Source organism: Dipodomys merriami, unplaced genomic scaffold (genome assembly GCF_024711535.1).
Source record: "Dipodomys merriami isolate MVZ:Mamm:240054 unplaced genomic scaffold, mDipMer1.0.p SCAF_1, whole genome shotgun sequence".
Classification (NCBI taxonomy): domain Eukaryota; kingdom Metazoa; phylum Chordata; class Mammalia; order Rodentia; family Heteromyidae; genus Dipodomys; species Dipodomys merriami.
In genome coordinates, this window is record NW_027202270.1 from 83,453,433 (window position 1) to 83,481,123 (window position 27,691).

Below are 27,691 nucleotides of genomic sequence, written 5' to 3' on the forward strand. Positions count from 1 at the left end.
TTGAGGAACCTCTGAAGTGCCCAGATAGGGACCTCCAAAGACCACTGGAGACTGTAATCGATGCAAAAGCAAAAGAGTCGTTTATTACAAGCTCGAGCCTGGATCTCCTAGCACACAGTCGCAGCTGGTTATGCAGGAAGTCCATGACCTCTGTTTTTTCACAGCTTTTATAATACACTGTGAGCAAGCTTGGGAATTTTATTTAGGCCCACACATGATTGGTTGACACTTGATACTGTAGACATATAGCACTTTGTTGGTGCAATCTGGCTGGTCTTGCTTTGGGTTTGAAGTGCAAGGGGTTCTTTGTTCTGCTTATCTTAGGTTCTTTCCAGCTATTCCCATTTCCCTGGTGATCTCCTGACTCATACTGTGGTTATCAGGGAGCTCCAGGCTTTTCTGAGACTCAAGGACTACCTTAAGATTAGAGTCACTCTGTCTGGCTCTTCACTTTCATACTACTTTCCAAAGTGGTTGAACAAGTTTACACGCCCACCAACAATGCAGTAGGGTTCCATCTGGCCACATCCCCTCCAGCATCTGTTGTTATTAGAGTTCTTAATTATAGCCATTCTAAATGGGGTGAGGTGGTATTTCAAGAAGATATGGTATATATACACAATGGAATTCTATGCCTCCATCAGAAAGAACAGCATTGCCCCATTTGTTAGGAAATGGAAAGACTTGGAAAAAATTATATTAAGTGAAATAAGCCAGGCCCAAAGAAACATAGGTCCCATGGTTTCCCTTATTTGCAATAACTAGTATATGTCTGGGACACGCAGAAAAGGTCAGACAAGATGATGTTAAGCAAAATGAACCCCAAGATAAAGACACAAGTGTTTTTTTTTCTTGCTTGCTATTGCTTCTAATGTATTTATAAGGTACCACATGATTTTTTTTGTTGCTTTGTATGTCCCTCTCCCACAGTCCTACCCCTGTTTTCACTGTATTTGATGTTGGTATAATTTGGGGAGGGGAGGGGAAAAACCGAATTGTTTAAGCAGGGATACAGGTTGACCCATTGCAACAATGAGATGTACAAGACGCTATGTCCAAAAACAAACTTTACAATTTAGGCACTGGAGGCGGGGGATGAGTGTAGTGGTGCAGATGGTAGGAAAGGGATGGTAGGGGAAAAACAAAGGAGGAGGCAACAATGCTGGATAAGAAATGTACTCATTACCTTGTTCATGTAACTGTAACCCCTCCTCTGTACAGTATTCTCACAATAAGAAACTTATTTTAAAAAATGATAAGAGGTTCGTAATTAACTAGTTTATTTAATCATTCCACTGTATAATATATGAGAATAATGGATATGGGGACCAGTGGCTCACTCTGTAATAGCAGCTCTGTAGTTCCAGGCCAGCTTAGGGCAAAAGTTAATGAGATCCTATCTCAATTAATAATCCATGTATGGTGAAACACATGTAACCTTAGTATTATTAGTCATATATAGGAGGATTGTAGACTAGGCCAAAGAAAACCAGGAAGACCTTAATCACAATAACTAAAACAAAAAGTGCTGAGAGTGTGGATCCAGTGGAAGAATATCTTGCACAACAAGCATGAGGTCCTGAGTTCAAATCGTATGGAACCAAACAAATCACATTGTACTCTATAACCATATGCAAACATTATCTGTCATTTTAATTTTTTCCAGCCTAACACTATTCTTATTATATGAGAGCAACTTCAAAAATAGTGCATTTAATTTCAATGCTAAAATTATACATAATTAATCTTTGTAATATTTCAAAAGAAGTCTTTATACCAGAAAAAAAGTTATATTAAAAGGCAAATTGGAGTCCCAACCTACATTACCTACTAGCAATGTGACAGACAGCATAGGTCATTCAAAATTCATACTCAAACTCTTCTACAGCTAAGAAAATAACCCCTACCTAACTGCCAAGGTTTTCAGAGGATCCTATAAAATACAGTATGCAGTAGCATTTATAAACTCCACAGACCATTAAAGATGTCAATTATTTGTATTATTATACTTAATAATATTTGGTCCCAGATATGCAAAGATCTTGAATAGCAAGCAAATTTAGTAAACAGTCTTCCAATGGGTCAATCTGTAGTTTACATAGACACTTCCTTTTTATGAAAGTCATTGTTTTGACTGATGTCTAGTGTAGTAGAATGAGAACTGTCAGAAAAGCTATGTTTTCTGAATGGTACTCTCATTGCCTTTTACGTGAAGCACAAAGACCCCATTCCTAAGGAAAATCTTGTCGTTTAAGTGGACAAAGTTTAAGACACATATCTCATGACTGCTGTAGAAAAACAAATAATATGTCACAATCTGGTTTTATAATATTTTTAGGAGAAAACCTTCAAAAACTACAATAAAAGTTTATCTGAAAATAAAAACCTCATTTGCTGTAAAATGAAATCATACTCTTCATTTTGTGAGGCAGTAAGTTGAATTTCTGTTCCCTTGGGAATGAGAAAACACAAAAGTTTGTACTTTTGAAAATTGAGTAAGAGATACAACATTCTGTGACAAGTGCTAGCAAAACTAAGCTCTATCTAAGTGTTTAAAAAAGGCTGCATCTTTGTTTGCAGAATTTTCTTGAGTATTCCCCCTAATCCTGTGAAGCAAGAACTTTAAAATTAGCTGGGTGCTGGGAGCTTCACATCTGAAGATCTAGGTTTGGAGCCAACCCAGGCTTTGAAAAGTCCCAAAGAGTCTATCTCCAATTAACTAGCAAAATGCCAGGACTGGAGTAATAACTCAAGTGGTAGAGCACTAGCAGTAAGTGAGAAAAGCTGAAAAATGTGAGGATTTGAGGTCCAGAACTCAAGCCCTAGTCTACAAATTACCCCCCCAAAATAAATTAAATTAAATTTAAAAGAGGGGGGATTAAAGAAAAAATCTAATTATCTAATTTATTTCCAATCACTATGACATTCCTTATCATTATATCCATCTCTCTATAGAAGACAAAAACCCAATGTATACTCATTTCTCCAGTCATCTAATCATCAGACCACAGTTCTTTACAGAAACCATTGAGATCACAGTCCATAGTCACAGGGCTACTTCCTACCCTTTCATCAGTCAGAAGCCACAAGCAAGCCTTCTAGCCACCTTCCTGCTATCCCAGCAACCCCTCAGCTCTGTAACTCCAAACCCAGTCAACTTTCTACATCTCTCTTCTCACACACTCCCACTCTTCCCTCAAAATCTGCAAGGAAGTTAAATAAAGTTCTCATGGCCCCACAAAACCAAATCACAGAGTAGAATTTTAAATCCCATCTTTCTAACACCAGACTCTTAAAACTAGTTATCCTAAAGACTTCTCGGAGACATCCCTTTCCTTACCCATCTTCCCTGGAATCTGACTTTTGTGGAAGGCAGAATTGTTTCTTGCTTGAGTGGCTATTATTTCCTCCTATCCAGTTACTCATCTTTCCCCATGATCTTTCCAATTACAGCCACCTCTTTGAAATGTTAAAGGTTCACTGATACAATCCAGCTCTACTCCTAATCCTCACCTACAACTTGCAGAAGCCTGACATGTACAAAGCAAGAGAATGTAACAATGGCAGCCAAATCTTACTTAAATGTTTCAAGGATGAACACAGTGTTCAATGTAAAAGACAGAGAAATGTGAATTCTGGGTTCCATGCTATCTTCATTCTTTGAAGATTGTGAAAATGATGACCATGCCTCTGTGTGGATCTAAGAATATATCAAGAATCCAAAATCTCTTGTTTACAGCCTCAATCTCATCCAAAAATTCTTTTGCAGGTTCAAGAAAAATTTAAGTGAAGATCACCATAGCCGAATCCATGATTTCATTTTAACTAACTTCAAAGCCAGATCTCCCACTGAGGAAAATCCTAGCAGTTCTACTGAGCCCTTTTTGTTTTTCTTTCATTTCAATGGTTTAACACTAGTGTAGTACCAGGCCGTAGACACCCCACCCCACCCCCCGCAAAGACCGCCAGGGAGCCGTCGCTGATGTAAATGCATGAGAGTCGTTTATTACAGCTCAAGTTGGACTCACAAATCTTCCCTGATGCAGCAGGTCCGAAATGTGAGCCTGACTCTTGTCCAGCAGGGTTTTTATAGGGAACGTGAAGCACAGGGAAGGGGTCATTAAAGCATTGGTTGTGTGGGGTTATGTGATTGGTTGGCGATTTTTGGGTGAATCCTGCACTAAATGGCTAGAGTTGAGGGGGGCGGTATTAACTGGTCAGGGTAGTCTGACCTCTTGGACTGTGCTGACACTGATACATTGTCTTGGAGCAGGCTCTAACATTTATCCTCCAGTAAACAGATGACAGATGTTTTCCTTATAGTTTCGTTCCTGCCGAACTTATTTTTGGTCTCTCAGTAGAGTGCACTATATTTTATGTCTATGCACCTATTGTATGTGAGGAAGGTGCTGGGCAATAAAGGCACTAGAATGGAACAGAAAGGCAAAGTTTCTACCCTGTTAGAGTTTAATAAGACCAACTTCCCACTTTTGGCAGTGCCTCTTATGGTTCTTACCCAAGCCCAGGCCCTCAGCCCTAAATCCTGGAATTCACTTGACCTTGCTCTCATCAGTCCTCCAAACAGACAGCAATGTTTTCCAAATGAAATCTGAATATATCCTCAAACTCATTTCTCCTGTGTCAACACAACTGATCTAAAAATTAAAAATCCTAAAAGCAGAGGCTGATATGCTCTGGCCCTTCCTGCCTCACCCTCAGTGCCCCTCCCCCTGCCCAGAATGTTCTACCCTTTCTTTTCATGCCTTAGATATCAGCCCTTCCTCAGGGAAGCCTCTTATGATCCCATATTGCTTGTCAAATTGCCTTTAGATACCTGCTCTCAGCAACCATACTTTGTTTCCCCTTGCATTTACTGCAAATGACCTGGGATTCACTGTGCTCCCCTGAAGGAGAAAGACAATCATATATCATATTGCTGGCCCAGGAGAACATCAAAATTCAGAGAACAGATTCTACTTAATGCCTATCACTTTCACACTATTATGAAGTTGAAAATCATAAGAGACACTACTGTAAGCAGGAAGTCTGTCTTATTAAGCTCTAGCGGTAGAAACTTTGCCTTTCTGTTCCATGTTAGTGCCTTTCCTTCCTCACATATAATAGGTAGTACTCTGTTTGCATAAATATATGAGCAATAGGAAGTTGTCGTATAAATTACAGAGATGGATGAAAATAAAGTTGTAAGCATGAAGGAACAGTGCTTCAGGGTGTATGGATAGTACTTTGTGTACTCTCTGTGTACCCTTATCTCTTTTTGCTTTATTTTTTTAAAATAGGGTCCAGACTGACCCTCAGTGCCATCCTTGGTTGAGATAGTCTCTCAAACATATGCTTGGCTGTACTTGAACTCCATCTGCTAAGTATTCCGGGATTAGAGGTGGTACCATACAAGGCCAGTTGTGTAATTTCTAATAAGGTAATTTCATCTATCTGGCTCTTTGTGCCTAACACTGTGAAATAAGGTTGACACAAAATGTCTCCATGCCTGCTCACAGTTTAGATTCCAATATCACCTTGACAAAAACAAAAGCCAAAACAAAAACAGTTTAATGAATGAATAGGATTGCTATAAAGGAGAGACCTGTGTGTTTGAACTGGACCACAAGGGAGTCAAATGAATTAAAAGCAGAAAAGGGCATCCTAAAAGAAGCATGGAGTTGAGATCACACACAGTGTTTGGGAATACCTAGTCATAAACCAAATATGTTCCTTCTACCACCGACACCTGCTCTATTCCTCACAGAAGCTGCTCTACCACTGCTCTAGGACCCAGAATAGAGTTAATGGCTCCAGCTGGAAGCTGTGTTTGAAATGCTCTCCCTAGGTAGCAGGATACCATGATGACAACTGCCTTATTTCTGTCCCACCAACTGGATCCTTTAGAAATGTCAGAGAGCTAGGCCCTCCTAGGGCTCATCCCTGTGTCAGCAATGCTGATAGTTAGATGTGCTACTCCAGAGCACAAACAGGTAATAGAGGAGCAATCTGGTCCCCAGGGTCCTCTGGAAAATGCTAGGGATTTTATTTCCACCCCCCTACAGGGAGTCAGCCTGCACCTGGAAGCGCCACAGAGGCTGTTTAATAAGACATTTGTTTACTTCCTTCCTGATATCTCTCACAATATAATTCTTGCCATAATTTGACTCTAAGTGAAAAAGTGTGATATCCCAAGAAGGGGATGACGAGCCTATGACACAACTGGCAATCTGCCAGCGCTCTTGTTAGCTCTGCAGGGATAGAACCAAGGTAGAAAACATGTTTGGGAAAAAATAACCATTCTTCCTCTTCAGGAAATATTGCAGTCTTTTGGAGGCAGTTGAAGTGGGGGAAGAAAAGGGTAGAAGGTAGGAGAATTCAATCTTGCTCATTTTCCATTAAAACTCTAAAACTGTCCACTTAAATAAGTTACATTCTTCAATAAATTTTAGATAATTGAAAGCATCCTTCTTTTTATCATTACAATTCACGTAGAATCCTACACTATACTGACCTAGGGAAATGAACCATAATTAACACAAGGCCAAATGTGAGCAAGGCCAATGTGTGTGATATCAAACAAGGGAAGAGTTTTCTCAACAGGTTGCTCCTTTTGACCTAATGTCCCTGATTCCTCAACATCTCTCAGATGGTGGAAAGAGATTCTGCAGTACTGAGAAGCCACGTATCTGAGCCCTAGCTCTCCACTCTTTACAAGTCTGTGCAGACTCTCTGATGAAATTCTAGCTGCTACAGTTCACAGACTGGGCCACCATGCCTCAGGGTCCAGTGTTAGAGAAGAGAAAAGAAAGGGATCAGAAACCTACTTACTTTACTATTCTTTTTTATTATATATGTTTTTATTGTAAAAATATTGTACAGAGGGGTTACAGTTACATGAGTAGGGTGATGAGTACATTTTGTAGCAAGCACTGTTACCTCTTCCTTTGTTTTCCCCCTACCATCACTTCCTTATCCACCATGTTATCTCACTACTCTAAGGATGTGAGTACTAGTGATAAACAAAACCAAACCACTTCCTTTACAGACCTTCCATTCAAGAAGGGGAGGTCTGACTACAAACAATAAACACAGAAAGAAGAGTGAATAATACCGTGTGGGAGAAGGTGTTAAGGCCTCTGAAAAAGGTCACCAGATAATTGTCCTCCAATTTAAAATAGTTTAGAAAAATAGAAGAAAGTGCTACTAACAATTACTGAGAGCAGTAGGTATAAACAGGACTTTTAGGCAAATGGGGGTGTGTGGCCAGACTAGCATCCAGAAAAATCAGTAGCAAAGGATAAAGAGTGTCTAGAACATAGGGTAGGGAGAGAGAACATTTTTGCAATTTTTTTTCATTTTATTTTTTTTTTGTGAACATACTGTACAGAGGGGTTACAATTACATGGGCAGGATAATGTGTACATTTCTTATCAAGCATTGCAGCCTCCTCCTTTGTTTACCCTTCATATCCCTTCCCAGCCTCCCCCCATCCCCCCATTTTTGCAATTTTTAATAGAAGAGTTATTACAGAACTGACAAAGGAGGTAATGTCTCTCCTCTCTTGAGCCTGTGGTCCATTATCTGTAAAAAGAAAAAAAAATGAGGGGAGGAGTGAGTTGAGAGGGATGTTTGACCTGTATGCCATTTTTTTTTGTCGGTCATGGGGCCTGAACTCTGGCCCTGGGCGCTGTCCCTCAGCTCTTCAGCTGTAGGCTAGCGGTCTAGCATTCTACCACTTGAGCCTTAGCCCCACTTCCAGCTTTTTCTGCTTATGTGGTGCTGAGGAATCGAACCCAGGGCCTCATGCATGCAAGGCAAGCTCTCTACCACTGAGCCACCTTCCCAGCCCCCTGTATGCCATTTTTAAGATGGTGTGTGAAGCTATTATTTTATAAAGGGTTTTGTAAAAAGAGCAGAACATTAACAGCAAGGTTTAGAGGTTTGGAGACAATCTGCCACATCTTTTTGTATGGTCAAGTTCTTTTTTTAAAATCTTTTTTATTGTAAAAATACTGTACTGAGGGGTTACAGTTACATGAGTGAGGTTGGTCAAGTTCTTTCTATCTTCTCTTCTGGTTCTATCTCCTTATCAGCATTCAACATTCAGATTACTCACAGATCTTGAATTTTGCCTTGATCCATATGTCAGTAGGCTTAAAGGGCAAAAGCTAAAATTTAAGATCAAACCAAAGCAAAACTACACTTTCTTTCTTGGTATTTAAAATAATTTAGATAGATAATTTAATCTTTCTGGACTATATCACTCACAAAAATGGAGATGAAAGTACATCCCTATGTCACTTTTTTTTGGTCACTCTTGGGGCTTGAACTCTGGGCCTGGGCACTCTCCCTGAGCTCTTCAACTCAAGGCAGGTTCTCTACCACTTGGGCCACAGGGCCACTTCCAGTTTTCTGGTGGTTTATTGGAAATAAGAGTCTTACAGACTTTCCTGACTGGGCTGGCTTTGAAACATGATCTTCAGATCTCAGCCTCCTGAATAGCTAAGATTACAAGTGTGAGCCACCGGCACCCAATTTCACTTTTCTTTATTAATTATACATTTTTTCCAATCCATATTTTCCCTCTCTTTAGTCCTAAACATGCCAGAGACCATTCTCCTGTGCTTGCCTTAAGGCAACCCCTTCCCATCCTTCCAGGTCTTGTGAGAGAAATAAAACAAAATTAGGTCTCTAATAAATACAAATAACTGCATTCACTCCACCAATACTGCCTTCACATGATAAACTACTTAATCATGTGTTAATGATGAGAGTCGACTTTCCCAATGCCAGACTTTGGAGGCTGGGGTTGCCCTCTGTGCCCTGCTGTTAATTACTTCCTTGACTAACTCCAAGAGACAGTTATTAAATTTTGAAACTCTCTGTCTGCAAAGGGTCATACACAAGTAGTTGTTCTTGCCTTCACTTGCAGAATTAAAGAAAACATGTTAGCCAAGGTATAAAGAAATCGTCCTGCTGAGGTGAAGGAAAGAAGAGAGAAGCATCTGGGGCCTGAACACATCCCCCAGGATCCATAGAAGCTATGGAAGGCATTACTGCAAAAAACAAACAGGCCTGCATGCTAACAAATCCTTCCTGGCACTTATGCCCATTGTGACCATCCTGGACCTATTTAGCTTCCCAGAACTTCAGTTTCATCTGTCAAATGGCACTAAGTATGCAGACCTGTTGAGTTGTCAGAAATGTGATAATCTCCCAATTTGGTACCTGATGCATTGAGGAATAATAAATGATCAGTTTCACCACTAAAACTAGATAAATACCAGTACTATTATTATTACAGAGGCTAAAACATCTGCCTGATTTTCTGATAGCTCATCAGCCAACAGGAGAACAAAGGAAAACCACATCATGAGATAGCAGGAGGGAGAGATGACCCTCTAAACTTTGTTTAGTGACACAAGAGATGAGTCCAAGAATCTCCTATCAATGTCTCTCTGGTTATTCAGATATTTTCCTAAGCTTTCTCATTTTAAAACATTCTCCAAATCAAAAACCATAAACTTGATCCCAGCCCCATCACCTCTACTTCCTCTCTGTCTCTCTTCAGAAAAAAAAAAAAGGGAAAAGCTCTGTTTCAACAACTTGTTTTGCAAATTAGCGCTAAACCTACAGTACATGCTTAATTAAAAAAAACTGCATCTAGCATTCCAAGCAAGACTAGTTTGCAACAGGGGCAACATATATAGCAAAGCACATTATCTTTCTGAACCCAAGGCAGAAGTATGCCCTGCAATCCACACCTTCCTCACATTGATTTTGTCTACACCCATACATGTACCCAAACACACACCATACCACACCTATCCATACCTACTACCTAAGCATGCACCCCAATACCCACATGAATTCAAGTAAACAGACTCATGCCCCCACATACACAGACACAGATAGCACTCAAGTATACTTAACCCATATACCACAAACATGCAAGCACACATCACCTCCGCATACACACGTGTACATATATACCACAAATATGCATACAGCACACAAATGCACATACTCTAGACCTATGTGAACATACATACATGTGCCACAAAAGCATGAAGGCTCCATACACATACACTCATACACTCTCAAACACATGGCCTCTGAAGTGAGAGCTGACTCTGCTAGGTCATCCTCTCAACAGGCTTGGAGGAAACAAGCCGTGTGTACCTAGAACACAATACAATGTACAGGAAGTTGCTCTGGCTCTACTGCCTTGGCCATAACACATTTCATATCATGTTTTGTGAATTATCGACCAATTTATCAGGCAGCTGAAGGATTCACAAATTCAGGCTGATAGTCACAATTTCCTGGAGACTTTTGTTAGCATGTGTATACTTGGGTCTTACCACAGATCTGATACATTAGGATATCCACAGGCTAGAATACTCGGGTCTATGTTTATGATCCGTTACCAAGTTGGCCACTTCCCTCCCACCATGTAAATGAAAGAGCTGCAAGTAACATTCTGCTATAAAAGAATAAATCCTAAAAACAGTGAGAGGGAAAATGATAGCAGGGACTAAATAAAGCACTCCTTATACCTCTCCATTTTCTGACTCTCTTCTTACAGCCTCTGTACATGCCTTGGAATGCTTTATAATAAATTATTCCCATTGTAAATCTTAGCTAATTCAAATAAATTCCATCTATCATGATCCAAAATAGACTCTAAATCATATATAATTTATGGTTTTATCACCTTAGATGTTTTTGCTGATGGCGGAGATATTTAGGAGATGGACTCTGTCTCTACTCTTCCTGTTCTAATAAAGCTTAGCTTCCTTCAAGATGTTTCTCAGCCCTTCAAGGTCCTCCCACAGCTAGAGAGAGAAGATAGGATATTCTACTGTCTGGTCACAGTAATGGTCACCTTTCTACGTATGATGAGAACCATCATGTCCTGGAACCCTCCTTTCAAAGACCCAGATCAGTTGCTTGGGCAATCCACAAACAGAAAAAGGAACTGGGAAATGACTCAAACTCATATGACTTCATGAAAAGTAAATCTATGATTACTTCTGTTTAGGACTTAAAAGCCATTATTTTCTGAATCCCTGATAAGAACACTGAGAGCTAAATTTCCCACTGATCTATTGCAGTATTGTACTATATAGTAGCATTTTTATGTTAGTCTCATTTCTGCATCCACTTTATGTCCCTAACCTTGCTTTGCCTTTTCTTTTCTTTCTTGTTCCTAATATATGTTATTTTGCTACATTTTAAGTCTCCTTAAATCCTTTCTGGGACAAGAAGCAATACAACAAAATAAAAAAATATTCCTCCTTTGTTAGCAGAAGAATTCTTCTACTTTTATGTTATACATAGGCACGTAAAATGATGGATAGTCAGAAATAAAATATTTAGGCACTGTGTTTCATCTGTCACCGTGAGGCATTTATTGTACACTTCTTATGTAGGAGGAACCATGAGGACTACAAATAAGTGTCACCAGCAGCAAAAAAAATCTCCTAGAATAGTTCAGAGCTGCAGTACACACATATACAAAAGGAAACAATATCAATATCAAGGAAAGAAAAGTCACAAATACAAGAAATCTGTGTATGCTGAGTTGATCAAGGAAAGCCAACCCAAGTTGAGAAGGCCTAATTTAACTTTGAGGAATATAGAAAATTTTAATATATGGGGATAAAACAAAGATATATAAAGCATAGGGAAAGAGAATTGGAGTCACAGGAGAAAGGCATAGTCTGTAGTTCTCAAACTTGAGCTATATAAATACGCAGAGGGCATATTAAGCCTTCAACAGCTGATCCCAACCCGAGAGTTTTTCCTTCAGGGAATCTGGGGTACAGCCTGAGAACATGCATCCCCAAAGAGTTCCCAGGTGGCTCTTCTGCTACTAATTAGGAACCTACACTCTGAAAAACACTAATGTAAACAGACCCTTGTCTGTACATTTTAGAAAGAACATCGACTCTGCCGGGCTGAGGTAGGTATTTTTGTTGTAAGGAAGGAAGGTTAAAAGGAAGTTGTCAATTTCGTCAGGTGCCTCCCTCTGCACAAGATCTGACCTTATATGTCCTTGTCACTTCTTTCCAGGTTTCTTAGAATCTCCCCTGTCATGCATGTGTCTCCATCCATAACTAACTTTGTTCACAGCAGTGGAAAACATGAGAAAAAACTTGTTGACCTTTTCTTTCCTAGATTTGGCTCCTTGGAAGAAAATTCACCATCCATCCCAGACCCAAACCACACAATTTCCTTTGATAGATTTCCTCAGCCTTTCTCCACCTGCTCTACACCTGGGCAAACCTGTCACCTTTGTCAAGTGTACATTCAGCTGTCCTGTCCTGACAGTGTCTATTCTCACTGACCACGGCTGCACCTCCAGCCATTGCAGCAGCTGGGTACTGTGGACACAGTATGATGGAACAAGGAAGAGTGGCTGCAGGATGAGACCTCTAGAGTCCCCTCTATACTTTCCTTCCCAGTTAGACCTGGCCCCTTTCAGACCGCGTATTAACCTGCTTAGTCTATACCCACTTAATATCTTTTTAGACAATAAAGCAATACCTTATTCTCAACTTTTGAGATGAATAATAAGGTTTATATAATAATAAATGGAAACCATTTTGTGATCATTGTATTACTCAGGGTCAGGTCCTCATTAGCTAACAAATGTTTCCTAACTGCCCTCTCTGTACAGTTGCTTCATACATATTTTAGACCACAAGATAAAATATACGCACACTGTTAGGATGCAAGAGACATGAAGAGAACAACGGAGGATAAAAGGGAATCATTACAAAGTTCAAAGGACATTTAGGCTGATTTTCTCAGGGAAAATTTCAGGAAAGCAGTGTGAACTTGAAATATGTGTAAGAAGGTTTGGAATAATAAGAGCAGTGGCCATGAGGGAAGACTATAAATATTGTCTTACAGATAAGAAGAGCAGGTAGGACTTCTGAGGTCACACAAATGTATAAGGGAGAAAAGCTGATCAGAGAAGGCACCACAACTGAAGCTTGGTATTGCCCAACACAAACACACACACACACACACACACACACACACACACACACACACACACAGAGTATATCAGTGTTTAGTTTGAAAATAATCAAGTGTACAGATAAAAGAACAACAGTAGCTGGTATCACACAGAGGGTTTCCAATGACTCAGTGGCACTAGAACAGTGACTTGATGATGGTCGAGAGCCACAGAGAGCATGTGACAAGTTTGCTCTAGAGGAATAAAGAGCCAGGGATGGAGCCTGGAAGGTTCTTGCAGCTTTGGCAAGTTCAAGGGACCCAAGAGATAGAACTGAATGCAAACACGTGACAAATACTACAAAGTATTGTAGGCTATATTGAAGCAATGGGTTTTTTTCTAAGTGTCCTAGGAAGTTACTAGAAGGATGTAGAAAAATGACACAATGGAATTTACCCACAAAAAAAGATTACTCAGGAAGCCTTGAGGAGAACAGACTAGAGGAAGATGTGGAGAACAGTTAGCGGTCTTCACAACAGTCCAAGAGAACTGGGCCAAGTGATCAAGACAACAGGAATAAGAAATGGCTCTAGACCTGTTGAAAAGTAGGAGCTGCTGGGCACAGGGCGGGGATCATAACTGCTGCTCAGGAAGCTAAGATCTCAGGGTAGACTCTGTGAGACTCATCCCTAATTAACTTCCAAAAAAAGAGCCAGAAGTGGAGCTCTTGCTCAAGTGATAGAATACTTGTCTCCAGCAAAATGGCTCAGGGACAGCACCCAAGCTCCAGGATTGGCACCAAAAAGAAAAAAAAAAATAGGTGCTTCAAGACTGGAAGTGAAGAACTGAGAATTATATTCACCATTTTGCAGTCACTAACTGCTGACTTCGCTTCTGTAACTTGCTTTTGCTAACGTTAAAGTATAAAGATAGGTCAGTGTCAACAAACTCTAAAGAATGTAACCGCCATGATAGATAACTAACTGCTGACCTCAAGCCCCAGACATTCCCAGAGTCCGGAACAATGGCTAACACATATTCCGGATCCTCCTCTGAGAACTGGACCCCGAGATAATGACCATCTGGCAAGACCAGCAAACTAGGCCAAATATCAACCAATCGCAAGCCTGTACCTATGAGAATTCCCCCTAACCCTTACCATCCAAAGCAACCATCCATCCCCCTCGAGTCACCCTGCGCCAATCATTTTACAAAGAGTGTTACAAAATTTCCCGCGTGGCATAGTGATTTGCTGTGAGTGTCTACTGGGGCCCTGCCCCTACCTTAAAATGTATAAAACGTGCTGTAACCCTTTCTTCAGGGCCTCTTGCTAACACCCCTACAACGGTGTGCATGAGGTCGGTGCTCGCGAGTTCGTTAATAAACGACTCTTTGCCGCTTGCATTGTCCAAGGTCTCTGGTGGTTTACGGGGGGGGGGGGGGGGGGGGGGGGGGGGGGGGGTTCCAAGACTCTGGGTACTACAGAAGATGAACTTAAATGTGGAAGTGAATGAACAGGAGAAAAGCACAAGTTTGAGAGCATCTTCACTTTATGATGGACATTAACACATGGGAAGCAACACGTTCACCTTGGGAGTGAAACAAAGACAGAGAAAAATATGACACACTGAGCTCTGAGTCTCTCTCACATCGGAAAGTCAAGAAGACAGAGCAGCTCAGGGAGTGGGACTGGAGTCTATGGAATAGACAGGGATCAGGAGGGAAAAAAAGATGGTGCTTTATGAGGAAAGCTTTGAACTAGGATTACAAACAGTATCACAAAACCAGTTAGGTCAAAAGAGGGGGAAACATGACCATCAACATGAAACACTACGTGAGCATTCTGACTTATAAGAGTATGTTAGCAGAATCTCAGGAACACAAGCTTGCTGTGAGCTAGAGTTAATGGACAAGAAGCTGAGGTGTAGAGAAGTCTATGCTTGGGGAAGTTTTCCTATACAGCAAAAACAAGGAGAAGCTGAAAAAAAAACTGAAGATAACAGTATGATTGACAGGGGAGATAGTGAGGCATTTTGTGCACTCATGTGGATAATCTAGGAGATTTTTTTAAGTGGTAAAAAGAGGAGAGATGGCTACAGTGATACCCTGGGGAGAGGCAAGTGCATGGAACCAGGATACAAGGAGGACACAAAGTGACTCATCTGTAGGAGGAGGTGGCACAAATACTGTGGGCAGCAGACAAGGAGATGGAGACCTTTCCGAGCAGAAGATCCTCTCTTCTGGAAGGTCACAGATATGAAGAAAGTTTGTAAATCACACAACTAGTTAATGACCACTCTGGATTCCTTATGAAACTAAAGCATTACACTCCAGAAAAAGCTGTTACTTTTCTGCACCCTATTTGATTATCTACTATAGATTTGTGGTTATTGTTTTGTTTTGGTTCTAATGATCCTAAGTTTTCTCTTGGACTCTTTGGTCATTTGCCAAGCACTAATGTAATGAGAAGTTTGGAACTGTGCCCTGAATTTCCTCTTGCATTTTTTTAAATTCCCCACTGATCATTTGAGAAAAAGAAATCCATGAATTTACAAAAACACAATCCATTGGGGCCACCTGGCATTTCTTCACCATACAGCCAAATAATCCCTGACTTTGAGCTGCAGAGCCCAGCACAGTGCTCTGCACACCATGATGTTTGTAGAAATCTAATGAATGAACCAGTGATGCATTTATATTGCAGTTACTTCTGTAATGGAGCCAAGTCTTTCTCAAGCCTGGTGTTCATTCCAGCATTTCTGCTGTGAATGCACCATACCTAAGGGCTGGTTCTTTTCAGATGCTTGAAGGATGACCGTAAATACACCACAATTTCACATTGCTTAAGCCTAATTATTGGTGTCCAGCCCTAGGAGCAGGGTTTAATGGCTATGTTGCCATCCGAAAACAACTGATTTAATGATATGATCGTTAAACTGCAGTATCATTAGAGATTGGGGGTCAGTGTGCAAACTCCGCATTACTAGGAATTACTAGGTACTTTCCAATATCTGAAGCACTCAGGTTTCTACACCATCCTTGACCTCCAGTGGCTGCTCACTAATTTCTGCTATCACTCTAGCTGATTACCAAGCTGAGACTTTTCTGCCAGTCTTCCCTGATATAGACAGCCCTTTCTTCCTGAGGGGTCCACACACAGCCAAATGGCAGTGCCCAGCTGCTGTTGAGAAGAAGTATGAATGATGATTTATCATCACTTTGGATTTCAACTTTAACTCACAATGAAAACCCTGGAATTATCTAGTGCTCCATAAAATAGATAGAGAAAATCTAGAAAAAATAATCCTGAATTCTTGCCTCTACAAAAGAAGCTACTGCAAAGGTTTAACCAGTGGAGGTAATGGTACTCACAAATGATTCTAAATGGCACAGGTTAGGCTCAGCTTTGTGGCCACACAGAGGATCTAATCATGATCCCACCTTTACTTGCGCTGCGATCTTGAGCCAGTCATGTAGCCTCTCTCTGAGCAACAGACCCCTTGACTATGCAATAGTACCCTCCCTTCTATGGGAAGATCAAATGAGATAAAATGATAAAGGAATGAGGCTGTGCCTGCTCTTCTGCCACAAGACGTATACTCTCAGTCAACCTCTTCTATACCATGGCAGGCAATGAACAACAAAGACTGCGTGTCCTAAACACTCACTCAGGGATTGTCAGGACCTTGTAAATTACCTACTGTGCACTTGGGGTGGTAAATTTACAGGTGAATGGCTTTTTTCTAGCATTTCTTTCTGACTCCTTCAGCACTCAATGTGCCATTTCAATTTATCAAGACAAGCTAATAGACCTAGCTGATTGCTCACACACACAAAATGGTGCGTATCACTTTTGATGTAGAACTGCTGCAGAGAATAAAACATTTGGAGCACATACTACTTTTCCTTTCATGAAATCATCGAGTGAAATCAGTAAAATGTCGGGAGTCAGTCACCCTGGGAATAAGCACTAATTTTAAATGGAGGGAAGCAAAATAGGGTGCATGACGTGCCACATTCAGATCTGATTTTAAAAAAGAAGTATTTCAAATCTGACTGCTTGCATTGTAAACCCTTAGGGCAGGAGTGATGTCTTTGTGAATCTGTGCAGCCCCAAGGATACTGTTGTTCCTCCATACACATGAAATAAAACAAAAACATTTATAGTTTCCATGTACATTTTCTTAAGACTCTTGAGTCTGACTCATCCATTTGGGATTATGTCTAGCATTTACTTAGGAACTAATTTCTGAGAAAACGACAGAACTAATTTCCATCCTTTCACCATTTCTCCTTCCTTCCTTCCTTTCTTCTTTCCTTCCTTTCTTCTTTCCTTCCTTCCTTCTTTCCTTCCTTCTTTCCTTCTTTCCTTCCTTTTGCTCTCTTCTTTCTTTTCTCTTTCTTTCTTTGAAGAGCTGGTCGCTGTGATCATCTTCCAAGAGTAAAGAGAATTCTCATTACCCTTTGCTCCTCCAGAATTGATGGGAAGAGTTTTTAATACTACTGTGCCTCTCTGGCTAACCATAAACCTCCATCCCCTAAAAAGTTCATGCTTGTTCTTTATTTCTAACAGTTGTTGATCAGCTGGGTGATATAATCCTGTAATCCTAGCTATTCAGGAGGCTGTGATCTGAGGATCACAGTTCAAAGTTTGTCCTAGGCTGAAAAATCCGAGACACTTACCTTCAATTAACTGGCAAAAAAATCCAGAAATGGAGCTGTGGGTCCAGTTGTGGAGTGCCAGCCTTGAGTGAAAAAGCAAAAGGAGAGTGCCCAAACCCAGAGTTCAAACCCCAGTACCTACACCAAGAAAGAAAGTAGCTTATTATATATTGTCATTAACTAATATATAATAGCCAATTACTAGGTAATGGGTCACTATAATCAGACAGTCCAGGGTTCAAATCCAAGTTCAGTCTCTTACTAGCCTTACAATCTGGCATAAATCTATTTTTTTCACATCTCATTTCTTTAGCAGTAAAATTAGGACAATACTGTTGTCTACATGACAGTGATTATGGAGTGTGGTAACATATATGAAACATTTGAATGTGGTCTAGCACAAAGAGAACTAGAGAAATATTGGCTGTTTCGTGTAAGCTACAAGACAGTGGCTAACACTCAGTACGCACAGCAGATAGCTGCTTTTAACACAAGTTCTAAACTTCTTATTCACTTACAACTAAATTTGTGTTACTCACATCAGTCCAGAAAACCCATCCACACAGTCCTTCTGTTTGACCTCATTAACCAAGAAGAGTAAGTTGTCAAAACAATCGCTATCTACTGAAACCTCAGTAAGACTTGACTCTAACACAAAAACTGCCCATTTAGAAACCTCCTTTGCTCTGCTTGAAAGAAGTTGAACATGAATAGCTAAGAAATGTTGGGAACCAGGAGCCAAAAGACATGTCTGTGGTACTAACTACTGGGGTCATTTTCTTTGGGTATAACACAGTGAGGCATCCTACAGGAAAGACCCCATATGAAGTGCTGCTTCTCCTCCACCCCCATCATCCATCCTTCAGCCCAAATCTAACTGCTCACTGCCCCTGTACACACCTGCAGTGCCTGCCTACCCCTTTGTGATATGCCTTCTGCCTCCCAGGGAGCACTATTCAACTTGACCAGGCAAGCATCTCTGAAACAACTGATATTCCGGAAAATGTGGCAGCTCTCCTCTTTATATTCCATAGGGACTCACCACTGAGCTCCTCTCATTGCGGTGGCACACTGAGACACTGAAAGATCAGGATAGTCCCTACCATTTTTCTAAATCCCTAGCCAGAAAAATAAGATGTATGTAATCAAAGAGCAGTAACTGCTTAATAATTAAACTAACTCAAATATTAGTACAAGGAGCTCTTTTTAAAAGAAAAAAAAAGAAATTAGAAGTATATCAATATATACAAAACACAGATCACTCTACTTCCTGAGGCTTAGGCCCACTGAGCAATTTCCTCAAATTCTCAAATTACCATATATCCAAAAGATTAAAAAAAAAGGTAAAGGTGGGAATTCTTACAAAGTCAGAGGCCTAGAATCCTGATAGGTTGAAATGTTTCTTGTCTTTAACTTAAAAATCCTTTCAGAGAACAAGATGTGAGTTACATACTATGGTTCCATGTTGGTTTCCAAGGCGAGGGAAAGTCACTCTCTGATGGAGAATCCTGCCCACACAGCCTTATGACTATGACTAGCTGGCTTGACCCACTAGTCAGAAGAGAAAGGGAAGAAAAGAGAAAACACTGATTTCTCCAGAGTGCTTACTACAAATGTTTAAACAAATTCTAAGAAGTAGATCCTTAGATGTCATTTTCCTTGTCCAAGCTGGTTTTGTTTCAAATAATAAAATATACAATAATAATTAACAATTATGCAAGGAGATCAAACTCAAATACTACACTTATATTAGACAAGTTTATATATGATATAAATGTGTGTATGTTTGTGTGTCCCCATCTATATGTATATACAAATATATTTATGTGTGTGTGTGTGTGTGTGTGTGTGTGTGTGTGTGTGTGTATAATATGTATGTACAAGAATTTCTTAAAAGTACTATATAAAGTCCATCCCAGCAGCCTTTTTTCAGATTCTAGTCTGGGTGATGCTCATTTTAAAACTGCATCTCAACAGTGACACCTATAGATGCATTAAGAAATGTGTTAGCCATCTCCCCATAAATAAATATGCTGTGGTATTTTGCAATCCCAATAAAAGTACTCCTGTTGAAATTCCATTGTTTCAAGTATTTACTCATCCTCCATTTGTCCTCATTTAATGTTTTTTTTTTATTTCTGTTACTGAAGTTCAAAAGATCCCAGGTAGTTATCACATAATTACTTTTAGTGTGGGTCAAGCTCATTTTCATAGTTAAAACAAACAGCAGAAAATTAATCACTGTTCATTCATTTTAAGAGGAAGAATGAAATTTCAGAACAAAGTGAATCTGCCTTAAGAAAAACACAATAGAGGATGTAGAGGATGAAACAAATTAATCCATCTTGTGACAGCCGTGAAGTGCTATTGAAAAGAGAGACGCCTGACTCGCATCTTCTTCTGAGGCCATACCTCCAGGAAGGATAAAGCAAGGTGAGAGCTGTACTCTCAGCCTCTTCTAATACATTACCCATACCATAAAGTCCTATTCAACCAAATTACAGCAAAGAAAATTGGTTCATTCTCTATTAGCCTTCTCTCTTGCTTCAAAAACAAAACCTAGAGATCTTAATTTCTCCAGATAAAGGCGACTGTTGATCCTTCCTTAGCAACTAAGAGCAGATGACATTCACATCCCACATCCCACCCCAGCCCAAGTACAAGCAGCATCAGGGCTATGAACATGAATAGTATTCTACACAATAGCACAACCAGATGGGAATGGAAAGTCTCTAATAGCAGTCTCAAGGAAACAACATGAAACAACTTAAAAGTTTTCCCACTGATCTAAAACAATTTTGTTTTGTTTTTAGAAATAAACACAAAAACCCATCTCCTCTGAAAAGGATGAAAGTCAAAGCTAACAACAAAAACTATTCATAGCAAATGTTATGCACAAGTGAAAAGAAATAAGGAGAGCTCACTTTCTAAGGGCAAGCCATATATGGTCATTATGAGCTTGCAAAAATATTAAAATGTAAAAATGCTAGAAGAACCAAGTGCTGGTGGCTCATTCCTGTAATCCTAGCTACTGAGGAGGCCAAGATCTGATTATTGTGATTTGAAGCCAGCCATCTCCAATTAACTACCCAAAAAAAGCCAGAAGTGGAGCTGTGGCTCAAGTGGTAGAGCTTTGAGCAGAAAGCTCAGGGACAGTGCCCAAGCCCTGAGTTCAAGCACCAGGACACACACACACACGAGAGAGAGAGAGAGAAAGAGAGAGAGAGAGAGAGAGAGAGAGAGAGAGAGAGAGAGAGAGAGAGAGAGAGAGAGAGAGAGAGAGAGGCTAGGAAAACAACAAACGAAATTAGTCAGGGCAATTTCTACAAAGCAAAGAAACATCAACAATAATAATAATGTGGAGATGTGAATTTATTTACTAGAAACTAGAAAGCTGAAGAAGAGTTTGTGAACTTTTTACATTTGTGACCTGATGACATTGGAAATAATAGAAATCTGAGATTAATCTCTCAATTTTATTTCCTTACCTGTAAACTAGATTCACAGATGACTCCTCTTAGCTCTACAAGGGTCAGCAGTCTTACAGTCATCTCCATCACCACCATTAGAGAAATCATAAAGTTAGCTTATTTCTACAATTTCATTACTTGCTCACTTAGCTGAACATGAATTTGGCCTTAAAAGCCCTAATTTCCTCTTTAAAACATGGCCTAGGGGGAAAAAATGTGTTATACTACATGTTTTCAATGGCTCAAATGAGAATTTGTACAAGAATAAATGTGGTGTTGTTCAGCTGACCTATAAGCCAGATTTATATAACTAATACTTCTTTATCTTCCCTGGTGATTACCAAATGGATGGACATATTGCTTTTTAAAAAATCCTCTCAGTTAAGATAAAAATCTATAAATACCTTGTTAAATCATACAGTAAGCTGGAAAGGTGTTAGAAAGTTGTTATATTTACTAATTGATTTTATTTTTGTATTTGGGAAAATTTTTTCAAGAATTATATACATTTTAAAGTGGTGCTGTGGCTCAAGCAGTAGAGTGCTCGTCTTGAGCTGAAGAGCACAAGGACAGCATCCAAGCCCAGAGTTCAAGTCCTACAACCTACCAAAAAAAAAAGTAAAGTGGTAGTTTTGAATAATCAATTCTATTAGATCTTCATTTTAGGTTTTATTGTGTTCAGTGACTTTGGAAATAAATACTTTGAAATGTTTAAATAAAATCTTTAACACAGACTATATTCATCAAAATAAAAAGAGCTAAAGAGGCTAGGTGTGAGTCCCTCACACCTGTAGGTACTCAGGAGGCTGAGAGCTGAAGATCACAGTTTGAAGCCAGCCCACACTGGAAAGCCCATCAAACTCTTATCTCCAATTAAGCAGCAGAAAAGCTGGGAAGTGGAGCTGTGGCTCAAGTGATAGAGCATTAGCCTTGAACAAAAGAAAAAAGAGAAAAAAAGCTCAAGGACAGTACCCAAGCTCTGAGTTCAAGCCCTGGGAGATCAGAGCCAAAAGAAAAAAGTTGAAATATAGTTGAAGAGGCAAAAACCTGAAGCTGATTTTTCACCCAAGTAATATAAAATTAAGTTATACTATTAAGTATAGTCACACTAAGAATTTATTCTTTCAAATTACAACTCAACAGAAGAGAGATATTTGCTCAGTGCATAGGGCTCTACCAGATGTTGATCCCATTCAGGCACTCAAGACAAAAGGTATCCTGAACATCAATCTTCATCGCTGTCCTTTGTTTTATCATTTGATGAAAGCCACAACCTTCCATCCCAGAAACAGCCAGGTAATAATGGAACATCAAGTTTCAGTGGATGTGGCGAACAATACAACAGATAGGAAGAGATACCTTTGCAAACTATTAGAGATATCCAAGCATAAGCCCTGGCATGCATTGAGCAGATCAGTCCCTCAGCATTGCCAACACTCTTGCGTGCCGGCTTCCCTCGCTGTCTCATAAAGGAACCATTCCTTGGCATCCACTTTGCTCCCTGAGAGGCTTCTATTGAAGTATCTGAATTAAATCCAGTTGTTTATTTGCCCCTAGTGCATGGCAATAGTCTCTATCTGTATATCGTTTGTATATGAAATGTCTCCCAAAAGGCACATTGTACTGTTGGTAGTTAGCAGAACTTGTAAGAGGTAAAAAGTAGTGGGAAGATGTTGGGTCACTGGTGGTATGACCTTGAGGAAGACATTACCACCTTCCATTTCTCTCCCTTTGCTTACAGCCACCATAAAGTGAGCAGCTGTGATTCATCATACACTCCCCACATTAATGTGCTGCCTTGCCACAGGCCCAAAAGTAACAGTCAACTGACTAAACCAGTAGCCAAAATAAACCTTTCTTCTTAATCATTTACCTCATGCATTTTGTTAAAGTAACACAAAGCTGGCTCACATACTGTCTCCTATCCCTAGTAAAAGAAAATCAGACAAACCAGTAAACAAAAGTTTGGCCATCTGCTAGATATATCATGGACATTAAAAAAATTAAATGTAAGTCCTAAATCCCTCTAAAATCACTGAAAAGTGTTTTAGGTTTTTTATAGAAGCTTCTTGAAGATACACTGCAGATCTCCTCATCTGCTTGACACTCCTGAAGGCTGAACCATCAACATACCTTTCTTCCATCTCCCTTCTTTTCTTCTTCCCAAGCTTTCTCTTTTACTGTCTCAAAACTCCAACCAACCTGTTGGTCCTATTTGGGTATTGTGGAGTGGCTTTCATGACTCCTTAATAAAAAGCAACTTAACTCTGCTCAGCGCCAATTCCAAAGTTGCACCGATTACAAAGAACAGTACAACAAAAATCCAGGCTTTTCAGCCTCCGGAGAGCAAAGGCTCCCTCCTCCGAAGCAGGCTTGAGGGAAAGCTATAAATACTTAAACATTAATATTGTTATCCTTGTCACATGAAAAGATGAATTAATGATTTCCTGGATTCTCTCTGGGGATGACCCCATTGCCTCCATCTCAAGATCTTTTCATCTTATTACCATTTGCTCCCTGAAGTCTTTCCTCCTTAGAGTTAAAAACTGTCATCTGTAAGTAATGGACCATGCACATAGACCTTGCTCATCTGATGAGCGCAGTTGGGGTAATATTCCCACTCCACCCCCCTGTGTCTCCACAGGGCGCTCAAAGCCTGTGTGTCATCCCTGAGCAATTTTCATCAACTTGCTTAGAACTTGCCTGAGGAGAAGCGGGGCTGGAGCGGAACTGTCTCTTTAATGGGATTTTAATGTGATCTTCAGCAAACTAATCTTATTTAGATATCATAGGAAGCCGTGTAATCTCATCTGGGCACTCTTATTTCCTACAGAAAAAGGAAAGCTTTGTAATTCATTTTCAGCAACAGGAGCACTTTAATAAAATCTGCTTCTGAAGGTTAAATGATCAGACAAACAGCTGTAGCCCCAAGACCCTGTATCCATCTCATTGATTAGGGCAACCATGACAACACAATGTCCACTCTACAGGTCGTTTAAATAAAATCCATGCTAAGAGCTTATCTACTGTCAGTTGCCTCTTTCTTGCCAATGTTTTCCTGTCCATAAGTGATGGGGAGGGAAAACGAGCTGGGCATGGAGAGGGCTGCATCCCCAGCACAGCCCTGGAAATAAATCCTGGGTTAGAAGGACAAGTATCACATAATCTGGTCATACATGGGATCCAGAAAAGTTGATCTCATATAAGTAAAATGCAAAATGGCGGTTGCCAGAGGCAGGAGTGGTCGTGAAGGACAAAGAATTGGGGAACTCTCGGTCAGTTGCATAGGAGAAACAATTTCAAGAGACCCATAACACAGTACTGTGACAGTTGTGAGTGGCCATATGCTAAGAAAGTGGATATTAATTGTTTTCATCATAGAAGTAATTATGTGAGGATGTGTGTTAACTAGCTAGGACCTAGCATTCCATAGTACACATATATCTTATGCATATAAATTTGAAAATAAAAATAAGTGTAAAATTGACGCATTCTAAGCTTTGGTTTCTTACCTCAAAATGATAATAAAACAGATTAAACCAAGCCTGCTCATAAATAGGTGCTCCTTCAAACCATAGTTTTGAAATGTATGCACAAGGCATGTACAGAGTGGAGGCTGGAGCAAAAGCAAGAGGAGGAAGGCTCGGGTGGAGACACTGTTCCCTTCATTGTCCTTCAGTAGAGTTGCTGTGGTCCCAGGCAGCATGATCTTCCCTCTCGGGGAAGAATTCTGAAAATACAGCCTTCTCCATCACACCAAGGAGAGTCTTGCAGATAGGGCTCCTTCTTAAAGGCCTATCTAGATATCACATCCTTGCATCTATGCATCCATCGCATCCACCACCCCGCTCAGTGTCTCTGGCAGTAAGAATTTCCATGAGCCTCTCAAGGCTCTGGGTATGAACGCCATGCTGAGAAAAAAGTGGCAGTGGCCCACGCGTCCAAACCCCACGTGGAAATCCACCACCGCCCCCACTCCTGCACACCACCAAGGTGGGAGAAGGCAAGTGCAAGAGTCTACCCACTTAGGAGAATGACAGCAAATTCTACTGCACACAAACTCTTCCTCAGGAGAACAGCCCCAAGCCTACAAGGCCTGCGAATTGGCCAGCAGCAAGCTCATTTTGACATTGGGTGTGGTCTACACAAGAACGTATCCTCAGAAGTGAAAATGCAATAGGATCCAGGTTTTCTCTGAAGGACAAAGGTTTGACTTGTCATTGCCCTCCCCTAATCAACATTAGGTGACGCCCCCCCATTTTCCTTCTGACAATGCTGTAGTGCTCCCCACCAGACTCCATGCCTCGGGTACCTCGGGTAGGCCATAGTATGGAATTCTGGTGATAGTGCATCGGTCATTAAATTTGTTAAACACATATACACAAAACAAAGTCTATTGCAACATCCAGAGTGTGGCCAAACACCTGTGGCTTACTCTGGTAACACTAGCTACTCAGGAGTCTGAGTCATGGAGGGCAGTGGTTCAAAACTAACCCCAAGCAGAAGAGTCTTTGAGACTTCATTTCCAACTAAACAGCAAAAAGCCAAACTGGAGATACAATTCAAGTGCTGGAGAATTTGTGTGAGCAAGAAAGCTGAATGAGAGCACAAGGCCCTGAGTTCAAGCCCTGGTACCAGCACACATTAAAAAGAAAACCACAAACAAGAGAGATGGGTGAGAATGTTGAAAGGGGTGACATTGATCAAGGTTCATTGTATTCATAAACTGCTTTGGTAAATGGCAAATCCAGGATCATTGCCATTTGTGATATTGAGCAAATTAGAATCTAAGAAGCATCTTTGATTCAGCACCTTTTTCACTAAGTCTATGTTCTTTTTTCTTGACATTATTACTGTACTTTTTTCTTGACATTATTATACAAATATCAATGTCTTGATTTTGACAATTGCATTGTAGCATAACAGGATTAGATATTATAGAATCAGGTAAGTATCAGATGCTGCTAAGTCTACTTTCTTACGCTGATAATAAGTAAGCGCCTTTCAAAAACAAAAGTTGTAACAATTGTGCTATCTACCCTAAGCATCTAGCACTGAATCTGGCACATAATACCTAATAAAGATTTGTGCTAAATGAATGTTTCTTGAACAATATCATAATATGAGAGTTATCTCTAAGGGCATCAAGCCAAGGCACCCTAGAGACATTTTCTTTGATTCTCACTCACAAAACAAATATACCACAAGTAGGTATTATTTCATTTTTAGAAATGGACAAAACTATAGCGCAAAACAGATTTGTTCAGCACAATTCATAAATGGCAAGTTGGGACTTAAAAACATGAGTTTCTGGCTCAAAAGTCAACTTATTTTCATTTTTGTCATGATCTCTCACAGTGCCAGGGATCAAACCAGGGCCTCTTGCACACATGCCAATGTTCTGCTAATGAGCTGTAGGCCATCCTTTGCACCAGATTTTATATAAACTATCAGCATAATTAATATTAGCTGACTTTCAAAGTATGAGCCACTGCCTTTCTTAAAATTAACATTAGTTAGAAGTGGAGCTGTGGCTCAAGGTGATAGAGCACCAGCCTTGAGTAAAAGAGCTCAAGGACGGCACCCACATCCTGAGTTCAAAAGCTCTATGACAGACAAAAAAAATAATAATAACATCAATTCTAAAATCATCCCAGATGACACAAAATAAACTTATTAGTCCTCACAGGATATCTTATTGTCTAAGAAATGATCTCAGTTCCATCTACCCACTCATTGAGAACTTCTCTACTTTTCTAAGGAAAACCTTGGAAAAGAGGCACCTCCTACCTCTGAAGTTTGGAGGAAATTACTATTTATTCTCAAATTATCCTTACCACTCAATTTCAGCTGGAGTCTCTAAAGATGCTTTCTGAAGTGAAGGTTTGAAGGCAAAAGGTATTTGGGGGAGGGTGCATTTCGAAAAAAATCATTTAAAAAGTGAAGGAAGTAGAATTGGGTAGAAGGAAGTAAGAGGCAGGTGTGAGAGGTCTCAGCTCATTCTGGTGATCTCTTTGGAGTTACTTCCAATTGTGATAAGGTCTCCAGTATCAACTGGCTGCGGATGAAGACAGTGTACTGGAGGGAAACATAAACTTGGGCAAGGCAGTTCTTAAAAGGTACAGGTAACTCCAGCTTAGAGCATTAGCAGAATAGGTATTTTAAACAAAGCATAGCACTGACATTAATTGCTGACCTTTTCGGCAATTAAGAAATCTTTGTCAAAAAGGAGGAAGAAGCTGGATAATAGGTTTGTGTACTGGATCCACTTGTTTCTTCTTATGAATTCACTCCATTTGGGAACAGTTCCACCAATGTTCAAGTTGGTCTCATACTATATCCTGGTACTGTAGCTGCTCTCAGTACCATAAGTGGTACTTGTCATCTTCTTTCTACTGGACATTCTAGATTCTCAGTATCCAGCTGAGTTAGATGGCTCATGTGATGGGGTGACTGACACCACATCCCTGAGACATCTGAGCCCCTAGTCACCATATCTTTCTCATGCTTATCCAGTTATATCAACTTGGCAAGGAACTATCAAAAGATGCTGTAATGTATTTTCCCCGGTTGACAAACCATTCCCCAA

General features: G+C 40.2%; 1 long non-coding RNA gene across 1 annotated transcript in view; it reads right to left on the bottom strand.

Moving 5' to 3' along the window:
- Window positions 1-7,291: 7,291 nt before the first annotated feature.
- The window catches only part of LOC138839192 (uncharacterized), a 155,519-nt gene continuing 135,119 nt past the window's right edge, over window positions 7,292-27,691 (bottom strand). Inside the window, exon 3 of the long non-coding RNA XR_011375922.1 lies at window positions 7,292-7,581. This is a non-coding gene — a long non-coding RNA (uncharacterized lncRNA). The remainder of the gene's footprint in view (window positions 7,582-27,691) is intronic.